Below are 14495 nucleotides of genomic sequence, written 5' to 3'. Positions count from 1 at the left end.
CTGGGTGCAAGATCCCAAGGTGGACCCCATCCTCAAGACTCTACGCTGCACCACTGAATGTTATAGGGGCACGCACAGTCAGCCACCCTAAGCACAAACCGGTGGCAGCCATTGATTTGTGCCCAATAAACACCTGGGTTCCTCAGAACGTTAGGGCTCATACACACAAACAGTTTGGCTATTACACATTAAACCAGGTGGTTTAGGTTCAAGGGTGGTATGGGTGCAGCATACAATCCACTGCCAACGGGCTGGAAAAATCAATGACAGGCTGGAAAACAAGGGGGGTGGATGTCTCATACACAGGAATTCCTCATTAAGGGCATATGACCCTTGCCATGAGTACCACTTGGAATAGCGACTGGCACTGACTGACAGCAGCTCCTTCAGAGAGATTTGATATTATTTCCATTAACTTCAGTAAAGACTGGAGGAGTGTTTACTGTTGATTTGCTATTGCTTGGTACCGACCATCACCAAAGCAATGCAGAGTAATCCTTGAAGCGGAACTTCACGCCTAAAAGGGAAGTTCCACTTTATGTCCTCCTCCCTCTCCTTTTACACTTTTGGACATTTTTTTTTTTGTGGGGGAGTGGGTACCTAGATTTGGTAGGTACCCACACCCACTTCTGGTCGGAATGCCCAGGAGATTCCACTGAAAGTTCAGCCCCTCACCCACAACCTCTTGGGACATGCCACAGGTCCCAAGAGGTTGTGGGATCATTCACACAGTGCGGCGTGTGCATGCGCAGTGGGAAGCCAGTAGTTAAGCTGCAAGAAGTCATAGCTGGCTTCCCACACTAAGCATACCGACACCAGGGACCCGAAGACTGGCAAAGAACCAGCCCAGGTGAGGACAGTGCTTGAACCAGCCCAGATGAGGACAGCGCTTGATCCCTGAACAAGTAAGTGTCCTTTTATTAAAAGTCAGCAGCTACAGTATTTGTAGCTGCTGACTTTTATTTTTTTCAAATGGGCTGAAGATCTTCTTTAACCACCTCCCGCTGCCGCCTCCCAGCCTTTAAAGAACTTCTAAATGCCAGGAGACGGGCATTTGAGTCATGTGATTGGCTGTCACAGAGGTCACATGATTAGAAAGCTCCCGATCGCAAGTACCGTATTTATTCGAGTATAACGCGCAAAATTTTATACCAAAAAAAAAATCAAAGTTTTGGGTGCGCGTTATAAACGAGGACTGGGGTGGGATGACAGTGGCGGGACCGAAACTGAGTATTAGCGGGAGTACTCGTACTCCCGCTAATACCGCCGATACTAGAATACTTCCCCCCTCCCCCCGCCGCCGCTACAACGTTAATCCCCGCGGCGCGGGGAACATTACAGACAGCTTTCGTTTGAATAGCTGTTTTCCCCGCCGCGCATAGACACTCCCCCTTGGACTGATCTGTCCAATCGCGAGCAAGGGGGAGTGTCTATGTGCGGCAGGGAAAACAGCTGTTCAAACGAACGCTGTCTGTAATGTTCCCGGGCCGCGGTGATTAACAGTAGGTGGCTGCACATACAGGGGACATGGCTGGACATACGGGGGACATGGCTGGACATACGGGGGACATGGCTGGACATAAAATAAATACAATAAATGATTTTTGGCAATTACAATGATTTTATACCGATTTTTAATCGTAAATTAGTGGTGCGCGTTATACACATGTGTGCGTTATACTCAAATAAATACGGTATGTATCCAGAGCTTTACAGTCCCTGCCGGTGACTGTGCTGGGAGTGTGTTTACATAGGGCCGAATATATACAGCATTGGCATTAAAGCCCACCCGTCGAGAGGCCGCACATTTCTGTCAGATAATGCACCACTTCGCCCTGAAAAATTTTAGAATTTTAAATAATTCTCATGTTTACTTCTTTTGTTTGTATTGGTAGGACACAAAAAAGTAGAGAAACACAAAGCCAAATCTGACACATTCCACACAAAATGTACTGGACAACATTATTGGCACCTTCAGAAAATTGTAAGAAATAATTGCATTCCAAGTTTTGTGATGCTTCTGTAATTTGGAATTAAACTCACCCGTATCAATTAACAGATGATGACAATATAGAAATCACACTGGAAACCAGTTAACATGGTGAAACATGGACTCAACCTTTCTGTTGTGTGTTACAGGGAGTATGGAGAAGAGAAAGAGCAGCAAAGATTTTGGATTTGAGAACAAAACTTGTGGAAAAGCATGGACAATCTCAAGGTTACAAGTCCATCTCCAGAGATATTAATGTTCCTGTGTCCACTGTGTGCAACATTGTCAAGAGGTTTACAGCCCATGGCACTGTAGCTAATCTCCCTGGATGGATGAATGAGAAACATTGATCATAGATTGCAATGAATGATTGTTCAAATTGTGAATAAAGAACCTTGATCAACTTCCAGACAAATTGAAGCTGACCTTCAGGCACATGGTACAACTGTGTCAGCTCACTATACGTCGCCATCTGAATGAAAAGGGAACTATTAGCTGGATTCACGTAGATGTGCCTAACGTTAGGCAGGCGTAGCGTATCTCATATACGCTACGCCGCCGTAAGTTAGAGAGGCAAGTGCTGTATTCACAAAGCACTTGCGTCCCAAGTTACGGCGGCGTAGCGTACATGTGCCGGCCTAAGCGCGCCTAATTCAAATTGTGAAGAGGTGGGCGTGTTTTATGCTAATGAATCGTGACCCGACGTGATTGACGTTTTGAACGAACGGCGCATGCGCCGTCCGTGGACATATCCCAGTGCGCATGCTCCAAATTACGCCGCAAAGACTTATTGGTTGCGACGTGAACGTAAATTACGCCCAGCCCCTTTCACGGACGACTTACGCAAACGACGTAAAAATTAGACGCGGTTCCGACGTCCATACTTAACATTGGCTGCGCCATCTTTTTGGTGGAATAACTTTAGGCCTGAAAACGCCTTACGTAAACGGCGTATCTTTACTGCGACGGGCAAGCGTACGTTCGTGAATAGGCGTATCTCGCTGATTTACGCATTCTAGGCGTAAATCAGCGTACACGCCCCTATCACCCGGCGTAAATAGACTAAGCTAAGATACGACGGCGCCGACGGTCGTATCTTAGCTAGATTTAAGTGTATCTCAATTTGAGAATACACTTAAATATACGACGGCGCAAATTCAGAGTTACGCCGGCGTATCTACTGATACGCCGGCATAACTCTTCCTGAATATGTTAGGAGGACCCCACTGCTGACACAGAAACATATAAAAGCCAGACTGAAGTCTGCAAAGCTTACCTGAGGAAGCCAAAATCCTTTTGGGAGAATGTGCTGTGGACAGACAAAACAACAATTAGGCCGGGTACAGACGAGAGGATTGATCCGCGGATAAATCCTCTCAAAGATTTCCGCGGATTTGGATCCGATGGAGTGTACTCACCATCGGATCGAAATCCGCGCCAAAATCCCATCGCGATGACGTGTCGCGCCGTCGCCGCGATGATGACGCGGCGACATGCGCGACGCTGTCATATAAGGATACCCACGCATGCGTCGAATCATTACGACGCATGCGAGGGAGGGAATCGGACGGATCGATCCGGTGAGTCTGTACAGACCACCGGATCGATCCGCTGAAGCCGATTCCAGCGGATAGATTTCTTAGCATGCTAAGAAATTTTTATCTGCTGGAAATCGGTCGGCCGAAAAAAATCTGCGGAAAAATATCCGCTGGGATGTACACACCAGCGGATCTATCCGCTGGAACTGATCCGTAGATCAATTCCAGTGGATAGATCCTCTCGTGTGTACGGGGCCTTACAGTTTTTTGGTGAACCCATCATTTTACTGTTCAGAAAAAGTGAGGCCTTTAAAAAAAGAACACAGTCCCTACAGTCAAACATAGTGGAGGTTTACTGATGTTTTGGGGTTGCTTTGCTGTTTCAGGCACTGGATATCTTGACTGTGTGCATGGCATTATGAAATCTGATAACTACCAAAGAATTGGTAGTTATCAGATTGACAATGACAATCACTATGACAATCACTATTTTTTTGCTTAGAAGATCGATCACGATTCTCGTGCTGTAACATCATCTTTCACATTAAAACAAACAAAATTGGGCTAACTTTACTGTTGTTGTTTTTTTTTATTCATTGAAGTGTATTTTTTCCCAAAAAATTGCGTTTGAAAGACCGATGGGCAAATACAGGGCCAGATTCTCAAACGAGATACGATGGCGTATCTCCAGATACGCCGTCGTATCTCTGAGTTGCGCAGTCGTATCTATGCGCCTGACTCTTAGAATCAGTTACGCATAGATTTCCCCTAGATCCGACTGGCGTAACTGTGTTACACCGTCGTATCGTAACTGCATATTTACTCTGGCCGCTAGGTGGCGAGTATGCAAATTAGCTAGATACGCGAATTCACGAACGTACGCCCAGCCGACACAGTACATTTACGCCGCTTACGTTAGGTTTTTCCCGGCGTATATTTACCCCAGCTATATGGTGGCGTAAGTGCGGCGTAACAATGTTAAGTATGGCCGTCGTTCCCGCGTCGAAATGCACACTGGGAAATTCCACGGACGGCGCATGCGCCATTCGGGAAAAACATCAATCACGTCGGGTCACAGAAGATTTACATAAAACACGCCCCCCTGATCCAAATTTGAATTAGGCAGGCTTACGCCGGCCGATTTACGCTACGCCGCCGCAACTTACGGATCAAGTGCTTTGAGAATACAGCACTTGTCCATCTAAGTTGCGGAGGCGTAACGTAAATCAGATACGTTACGCCCGCACAAAGCTACGCGATCGTACGAGAATCTGGCCCAATGTGTGTAAAATATTGCAGCAATTGCCATTTTATTCCCTAGGGTCTCTGCTAAAATATATATAATCTTTGGGGGTTCCGAGTAATTTTCTAGCCAAAAATATTGATTTTAACTTAAGAAACAAGTGTCAAAAAAAGATTTTGACTTTAAGTGGTTAAACTTCCTGCATTTACATACAGAATTGTATCCCTTTTGTAGCACAGGTCTACTACCAAAGTTATCATTTAAAGGGGTTTTAAAGGAATAATTTTTTTTCCATAATAAGCATCCTTTACCTGCAGACATTCCTCTTTTCCATTCCTCATTGTTCGTTTTTGCTCAGAAGTTGTTCTATTTCTTCTCTGTTCTGTTCACTTCCTGCTTGTCTGATTGTTACTCACCACCGTGATGGGAGGCTTTACTGCGGTGGTCAGTAACGTGCTCACCCCCTCATGGGAACTACATCTGTGCAGCAGGATGCTCTCTACGTGTTAGAGACTTCAAGGAGTTGTGAATTACTGGGCGTGCCGCAATTCATACTGGGAAATGTAGTTCTTACATGAACGAGCGCCGCAAACCAGGAAGTGAATGAGAGAACAGAAACTAGAACGCCGGAGGTGTTATAGATGAAGGAATTTAATAGGTATTTACTTGTTTTTTTTAACAGAATCATTACACTATTCTGTCTGTCTACCTTGCAGACATTACTTTTAGGCAACATTTTTTTTTCCTTTACAACTCCTTTAAGAAATGTATTGTTCTTTAGAAAGGGTTTGGCTCGCCCTAGAGTGATCATTGAAATGTTATGAGGATATTTCTTTCTGGTTAAGAAAAACAACTATGCATTGTGGGATATATAGGACAAAGAGGAAGTACTCATGTTGTTAAATCAGGCTTGGAACTACAAACCCACAATGCCAAGCTACAAACCCACAATGCCAAGTCACAGCACAGCCTGCTCGGTAAGCAGATAAAAGGACAGGTGTGGCCTGCTTTTTCTCTCTCTGGACGTCATTTAACAACCAGCAAGAGGCCTGTGTGTGTGCCCAGGGCTGGGAGAGCCTGCGGCCTCTAGCAGAGAGCGGATCGCCTGCCCCAGAAGGATCCTTGTGAGTAGCCCTGCTAATCGAGCAAGAGAGCCAGCTCTTTGGGGCTTTTGGGGCCACCTGCCTTCCAGCACACCGGGAGGAGCAGCACCGCGCGGAGGTGCCATCTACACAGACAGAGTTCACAGCCAGCATGGGATCCACAGTGGTGAGAAGGCATTTGCCTAGCCATGTAGTGACTGTACTATTGCTAAGTGATTGCCTGCTATACAGACTGTCGCTGAGACCTGTAGTTCCACAGCTGTGGATCTATTGCACCTGAGTATTCTATAGCTGGATCCTGGTGTTTCCTTTTCCCCCATGCTGCGGGCTCAGTACTGTACTGTTCACTCACAGAAGGAATTACAAGTGGGGATAGTTTGCAGCTAAGTAATCAATCTCACCATATTCTACAGTTACTGCTTCCCTTGCTATTTTGGATTAAAAATGCGTGCACCACCTCACACTGCAGTACAATTAAGCTAGCTGAAGACAAGAAATCTGGAACTGGAGAAACTTTCAATACTTTATTCTTTCACAAGGCTTTACTGCTATCCAATTGTGTATCACTCTGAACTGCACTCTAGAGGAAGCCATTTAGCAACAGTTGTTGTAACTTGTACTTTTATTGCTGTGTTCACTGTTGTGCATTCTGTGTGCTGAGGCCTCAGAGGTGCTTCAATACAGGTATTAAGGTATTGAGTATCTATTGCACTGTGCATCTGTTCACATGTACCCTTATCAGGTTGCTATTGGATACAGCGCTGTAACATTATTGCTTTGAACAAATATCTCTGCCAATCAATACTTGTGTTATTTGTCTGTTATTCACACCATTTCTTTATGTTATTCTTCACCATTTTTTTCTTTTCAAAATTCCTTAAAAATCCCAATTTAGAGGTATTTACCATTTTTATGGGGTAAGATTGCTTTCTAATTACTAATAGATTTAGGCTGCTTTCCATGCCTTTTCCCTGTGTCATTCCATGCAAGCGAAGGACAGCAGGAAAAAATGCCTGCCTTGCATACACACGATCGATTTTCGCGACAAGAAAAAGAATGACGTGAAAAACGACGAGAAAAAATAGAGCAGGTTCTAATTTTTTTGCGGGCAGTTTTCTCGTCGAGAAAAATGCTATGGAGCATACACACGACCGTTTTTCACGACCAGTCTAAAAATTTTTATCTCGTCATGAAAATCGGTCGTGTGTGTACGCGGCATTAGGCTACAATCGCATGTTTGTGTTGTGCTAATGCCTACTAAAACCACCATTTAACACTACATCACTGAATTAAATGCCTCACCGATGCACATATACAATAAATAAAAACATACCTGATGGTGCACTACAATTCACAATTATTTTTTTCTAAAGCTCCGCGGTGTAGTGAAACACATTCAGGAAAATGTAACACCCGATGCATAAAAAACGTGAAGCACACAAAAAACTACACAGGGAGTACACTTAGGGCCGGATTCAGAAAAGAGATACGACGGCGTATCTCCTGATGCGCCGTCGTATCTCTGAGTCCGGCTGGTCGTATCTATGCGCCTGATTCAGAGAATCAGTTATGCATAGATATCCCAAAGATACGACTGGTGTAAGTGTCTTACAGCGTCGTATCTTAGGCTGCAATTTCACGCTGGCCGCTAGGTGGTGCTTCTGTATAGTTGCGCGAGGAATATGCAAATTAGGTAGTTACGCCGATTCAGAAACGTACGTCCGGCCGGCACATAATGTTAAGTATGGCCGTCATTCCCGCGTCGAGTTTTGAACATTTTACGTCGTTTGTGTAAGTCGTTCGCAAATAGGGCTGGACGTAATTTACGTTCACGTCGAAAGCAATGACGTTTTGCGGCGGATTTTCGAGCATGCGCACTGGAATTTTTTCACGAACGGCGCATGCGCCATTAAAAAAAAACGTAAAATACGCGGGGTCAAAGCAAATTTTAATAAAACACGCCCCCAATATCCCCATTTGAATTAGGCGGGCTTACGCCGGCCCACATATGTTACGCCGCCGTAACTTAGGGCGCAAGTTCTTTCAGAATACGGAACTTGCGCCCAAAGTTACAGCGGCGTAACGTATCTAAGATACGTTACGCCGGCCGGACAGATAGACCATTCTATCTGAATCCGGCCCTTAGTGCTTTACTGATGAGAACGGATCCCCCAGGCGCAAGTCTCCTGACAGGGACTGGGGTACCGAAACCAGGTGGATTCCTTTCTCTGGAAGGCCTGCCGAAGGAAGGCCAACCCAAGTACTAGGTGGGGCTCCCCCCATGAGAGGGGAGAAAACCTGACCAAAAGGCCATGTGCGCTCCCCCAAGATTTTCAGGGCAAGTCCCAGGACCTACACCCTACCTCTTCCTTTTTACTGATGTAGCGCCTGTGTACTTTCAGTACAGGTGCTATGTTAAATTTAGAGGGGGATGAGAGAGTTACTTTGCTCTCATCCATGTTGATTTGTGAAAATTGGGTTTTTGCCAGGCTGGGCTGCCCTGTGGTTTCATTCTGTGTCCCAGAGATACCTTTTCACCTGGGTGACAGGTGGCGCCAGAGGAGTCCAAGAGGTGGCGCCTTCCTGCCAGCAGCCAATCAGAGGAGTTTTTCCCTCGCGGGGCATGCTGGGGGAGGGTACTTCTAGAGCGAACGCCATTTTTCTAGGGTGTTGGGTTCTGTTCCGGGTGCGGCACCCACCTTTAGGGTGTGCGCACATCACGGGCCCCGGCGATATGGCCTACCAGGCCGGGGCGCACGTGCTACGTGGAGTTCCTGACTCTGGGCCCTCATGGCCCGGAGCAACTAAAGCTGAAAGGGGGCCCCAGTGACTTACTGGGTCCCCACCCTTCATGAAGATCCCAAGCGTGTTATGCTGTTCGGTGGGGAGTCGGTCTGAGGTGAGCCCGGAGGCAGGTGATCCAACAGGGCTTAGACGATCCATTGGGGATCTGGGTGGCCGGACACTGAGAAGTTGTATGCTGCAACTTGTCAGTCGGTGACCCCAAAATCAAGAAGTCTACCTGAGGGAGATTCAGGCAAAAATTATATTCGTTGAGAGGATTCGCTCTATTATCTACGTTCCTGAGTAGAGGGCCTGTGGCAGAGGTTCCACTCCTAATTCTAATTCTATTAGAGCCAAGTCAGTGGCAGAGACTTGTTCCTTCTCAAGGGTTCCGAGTGATACTCTGGCTGCCAGGTCGGTGTGAGAGGCCTGTCCAGGTACACTATACCCACTCCGGCTGGAGTGGCGACGTCAGTTAAAGTCCCATTGGAGGCAGGACTGCTTCAGTTATCCATAGGCCTGAATATGCAAATTCTCCTTTCACCAACCTTTCTCTATCTACCTCAAGTTAACTGTTGCCGTGTTGGGTGAGAAATAAAAGCACAGAAAACGACACCCTGCTGTTTGGACATTCCGTCATTGTTCTCATCATCATCCCTAGACACATCACAGAGGTAACAAAACACGCCATCCCAATCTAACCAGCGGCTCCTGAGGGGGTAGATAATACATTTAGAAGTGTTGGGTTGGTTCTGTATAAGTCCAGGGCGCTGCATCCATCACTGTTCGAATATAAACACTTGGATTTGTTGGAAGATCCATACAACCCCTGTGTCTGACATTCTGCCACAGGCTACTAGTGGCGGCTGCACAGAACATCTGTATCCCCTGGGTGAATAAACTAGGAATGCTGTACGCCCATTTGAATGAGCCCTTAATAAAGACCGCACTTGCATTTTTTTCTGACAGAAAATATAAATATTGTTAAATCCAGCTTATTAACGTGTTAAGTCTTTTTGAGTGCTGGAGACTCTGTACAGTGAGGGTGTTTCTGAAACTAAGCCATTCGTGGCTATGAAGATTAAGGAAGCTTAGCTCGAAGTGTTAAATATTAAACATCCCATCTACTTACTGAGGAATGTAAATTATGACAAAGTATGTGTGTGTGTGTGTATATATATATATATATATATATATATATATATATATATAGGGCCATATTCTGAGTAAGGATACGATGGAGTATCTCAGGATACTCCATCGTATCTCTCTTTTTTGGCCAGTGTATCTATGCGAGTGATTCTTAGAATCATTTTCGCATAGATACACTTAAGATCCGCCATGTGTAAGTCACTTACACTGTCGGATCTTAAATGTAATTACTCCGCCCGCCGCTAGATGGCGTTTACGTTCAGGTCTCATTTGTTTATGCAAATGAGCCTGATACGCCGATTCCCAAAGGAATTTGCGTCGCGTAACCGTCGCTAACGTCGTTTGCGTAAGCGTAAACTTACCCCTGCTATATGAGGGGTAAGTTTACGCAAGTCCCACGTAGGCCATGTTAAGTATGGCGTCGGGTCCGCGTCGTGTTTTTCCGTCGGCTACGTCGTTTCCCTAAGTCGTTCTTGAATACGACTTTACGTCAATGACGCACACGTCGGCGTCATTAACGTTTTACGCCGAGAACTGGAGCATGCGCACTGGGCTATTTTAAGCCCGGCGCATGCGCAGTTCGTTAGAATCGGGGGCGCGCTTAATTTAAATAGAAGCCGCCCCCTTGGAGATACGCGTGGCTACGCCGGGGCATTTACACTCCGCCGCCCCAAATTACGGAGCAAGTGTTTGGGGAATACAGCACTTGCTCCTGTAGGTTGGGGCGGCGGAGTGTAAATGGCTTACGCGCCGCCCGTGGGAAATCTAGGAGAATATGGCCCATGCTGTATAGATATACTGTATATTTGCTGAACAAAACTGGCAACATCTTGCACAAAAAAAAAGAGAAGTGAAAGCTATATTCTAATGCATGTGCTGTCAACACAAATCTATACCCGTCCAAATTGAAAATATATACATATTCTACAAATGAAAAGAAAGGAAAACAAAAAGTAAGCTTTCACACTATTCAAAGCAGTAGAACCGTCTCGTCGTAGTGAACAGGAAAGCTGTTACTGCAGCTTTTCATAGTGCCAGACTTTACTATTTCTCGCTGTGGAAGCTGTTCAAACATCTCAATCAGCACAATATTTGCTGCCGGACAGGTCATGGTTATTTTTTGCAAAGCTGCTCATTTAGCTGAGGAAATACACAGTCTCAGCTTCCTATTCATCTCTCACTTGTTCTCAATCATCATTATGATGCAGCAGTTTGGCAGTTATTGTCCTGCAGATATATTTGTCACAAGGACGTTATATAGATGGTATGTGTAAGTATGTGGGGAAAGGTCCAGTTGGCGTTTTATAAGACCCTACAGGCTTGTTCTAGGACTTGCATGGCACATTTCCTATATTATTGCATAAGGATGACATGGCTTAATGTGAATGCAGCATTCTCATTTAGAAATGCTTTTTCACACCGCAGTCATCTGTTCTCTCAAAGTTAGGCAATTGTTCTATGACAACTTCCTCTTGAGGCACACTGGGGTTGATTTACTGAAGACAAATAGACCATCTCCAAGTGCATTTACTTCAAAGCTTAGTAAATTAGGTAAAGCTTCACTAAAAAAAAAAATCAATCACAAGCAAGAAAACTATATAACCCCCCCCCCCCCCCTAAAAAAAAAACAGCATTTTTGCTGCTACCTGATTGGATGATGGAAGTCAGCAAAGCTCCTGGAGCAACTGCACTTGCAGAGTGCGCAGTCTATTTGCCTTTAGTAAATCAACCCTATTGCGTATATTTTCAGATATGTAGGGTCGTCTCTCCCTTATTCTTTCTGCTAAGGTTCAAATGTTCTCCTAATCTAAATCTGCTACCCAGGTAGGAATTAAACTTTGTTGTCTAGGTGAGGTTTGGATGAATTCTTGCTGCTGGCCTTACTCTGTTCAAATTTCATCCAGTTGTCTGATGAACCATCCCAAATGTATTTAGCTGGCGACCCTTCCACCCAACATCCTTCAAATGAAAATTAGAGGGACCTGAGCAGAAAATTGTCAGCCAAACAGTAGCTGTATCCAATCAGATACAGCCAGTGTTCAGCTATTCTGGCAGCCACTGGCACTATCAAAATACAATAGTCACAGCGGGAGATCAGTTCATCTGCGCTGTACAGTATATCATGAATGAGTTAGATTTTGTTTTTTGTTCAGCCAGTTGTTAATTTTTTTTTTGTTCAGTCAGCAAGTTCCAAAAATGTATGAGTACATGGCGAGTCCTGGTAATGAATTGTTTTCCAAAACGGTACATTTTCTGTACAATCTTTCTGAAGACCACCCTTCCTAAAAATTAAAGTCGTTTTAACCTCCCTGGCGGTATGATTCTGTCTGGAATTACGTACCAAAAGCGGTACAATTATTTGCAAGGAAATTTAGCGTTTTATACTGTAGGCCTGTAATTCTTAGGACCCGTCCGACGGACCGCTTTCACCGTACATGTTTGTTCGTGAGTACCCGGCCTTAGGAATAACTCACTTAAATCTGACCAAACAAGAGTCTAGTAGGCATCCCGGGTATGACATTTTTTTAAAAACAAAATGATAAATTATAATATAATAAATAATTATAAATAATTATAACAAATAATAATATAATTCTAATAAAAATTATTCAATAATGTAATCAACTCAAAATCACTGAAATTTTCTCAGTTGCAGAATTGTCGCTGTCATTATTATTTTTTTTTTATGACGAATTTCCCCACAAATCGCTATCGCACAATTCTGCAAGTGATTATAATTTATTATCGCTGTTTTCTAGCTGCTCTAAAACCATTTTTGACATAAAGGGACACTTTTGGTTGCTATGGACAATCTACAGTTTGCAGGGAGAAAGAAAGGTTTTTATTATACAAAAGAACATGCAGGGCACTGGGCAGACCACTAGGGACAAGGGGGGGGTGTGTTTTTTTTACATACAGTACTGTAATCTATAAGATTACAGTATACTGTATGTATAGTGTTTGTTTACGTTTTTGAATTTGGCGCCGATCTCCGCTCCCGTGCGTCGTAACGTCGCAGGGAACGGAGATCGGCGGCACAGGAGGACGGTGTGTGAATCGAGCGAGGTCCCGCTCGCTCACACAGCGCGGTGACATCGCTGGATCCAGGACAAGGTAAGCCAGCGCACGCTGCAGGCTCTGCATATCTACCCCGAGCGTGACTCGTGGTTACCGATTTCAGCATAAAAAACCCACCCCGAGTCACGCTCGGGGATACCGCCAGGAGGGTTAAAGCGGGGGTTCACCCTAAAAACGATTTTCTAAAATTACATACAGCTCACTCTCTACATTCACAGTATGCCGTTTTTTTTTTGCTGTACATACCTTGTACAGCTATTTTCTTCCCCGGCTTCCGGGTCGGGACTCCCGCGGGAGTGGGCGTTCCTATTCAGCAGGTGATTGACGTGATGACAATAACGACCTCCCCCCATCGCATAAGGAGCGTCACGAGTTGCCGAAAGAAGCCCAACTTCGGTGTGCAGGCGCCGTATAGCGCCGACTCACCGTTCGGCTTCTTTGGCAACTTGTGATGCTCCTTATGCGACGGGGTGAGCTCGTTTTTGTCATCACGACAATCACCTGCTGGATAGGAACGCCCACTCCCGCAGGAGTCCCGACCCGGAAGCCGGGGAAGAAAATAGCTGTACGAGGTATGTACAGCAAAAACAAAAAACAAACGGCATACTGTGAATGTAGAGAGTGAGCTGGATGTAATGTTAGAAAATCGTTTTTAGGGTGAACCCCCGCTTTAAAGCGGAGTTCCACCTAAAAGTAGAACTTTTGCTTTAATCAATCCTCACCCTCTTACATGCCACATTTGGCACGTAATTTTTTTGGGGGGGGGGAGTGGGGGCTTCAGTAGGAGTGGGATTCCTGTCCCACTTCCTCCTTCTGCCCAGGGACCGCCTCTGCGACTTCTCTTCTCGCCTTAGGCGGCCCCTCCCTTTAGACGATCTCCAGGGACACGTGACAGGCCCCAGGAGATCGCTTGTCCATTCATAGAGCGCAGCACGACTCACGCATGCACAATGAGTGCCCGGCCGTGAAGCCGAAAGCTGTCACGGCTGGGTGCCCTCACTATGAATGGAGGCGCTGGCCGGAGAGGGGGAGAGGAGCAGAGCTCCGGGGCGGCTGCGTCGCTGGACCATGGAGCAGGTAAGTGTCTGTCTATTAAAAGTCAGCAGCTACACTTTTTGTAGCTGCTGACTTTTAATAAACAGTAAAAGGCTGGAACTCCGCTTTACAGCATTCTATGCATTAGACCCCAGAAAAGGAGGGTCGGGGTCAGGTAAGTATAATATGTTTGTTATTTTAATTTGAAGAAAAATTGAAGGTTTAATGTTACTTTAATGTATTCTGGATAAGCACTGTACAATGCAGCTTTTGATTTTGATTTTTAAACTGATATGGCTGAAAGTTATTTTTTAATTAGAAAGGTGGTAGAGAATATTCAAATAGTCAACCCTGTTCTAATAGGGAAAGGGTGATCATAGGACATACATTTAAGAAGCGAGCGGAAACCGAAACTTAGAAAATGGGAACTGTTATTGTGTGCATTCTAGACATAACTCGTATTTATATAACCCCTAAAATGTCGGTCTGAATCTGCAGGAGAATTTAGCCGGATATTTACATTGCTGCATAAATTAATTCCTTTTTAATAGATGGATTCTCCATGGCACACC

Source organism: Rana temporaria, chromosome 4, assembly GCF_905171775.1.
Source record: "Rana temporaria chromosome 4, aRanTem1.1, whole genome shotgun sequence".
NCBI lineage: Eukaryota > Metazoa > Chordata > Amphibia > Anura > Ranidae > Rana > Rana temporaria.
This window is presented reverse-complemented; position numbering follows the sequence as displayed.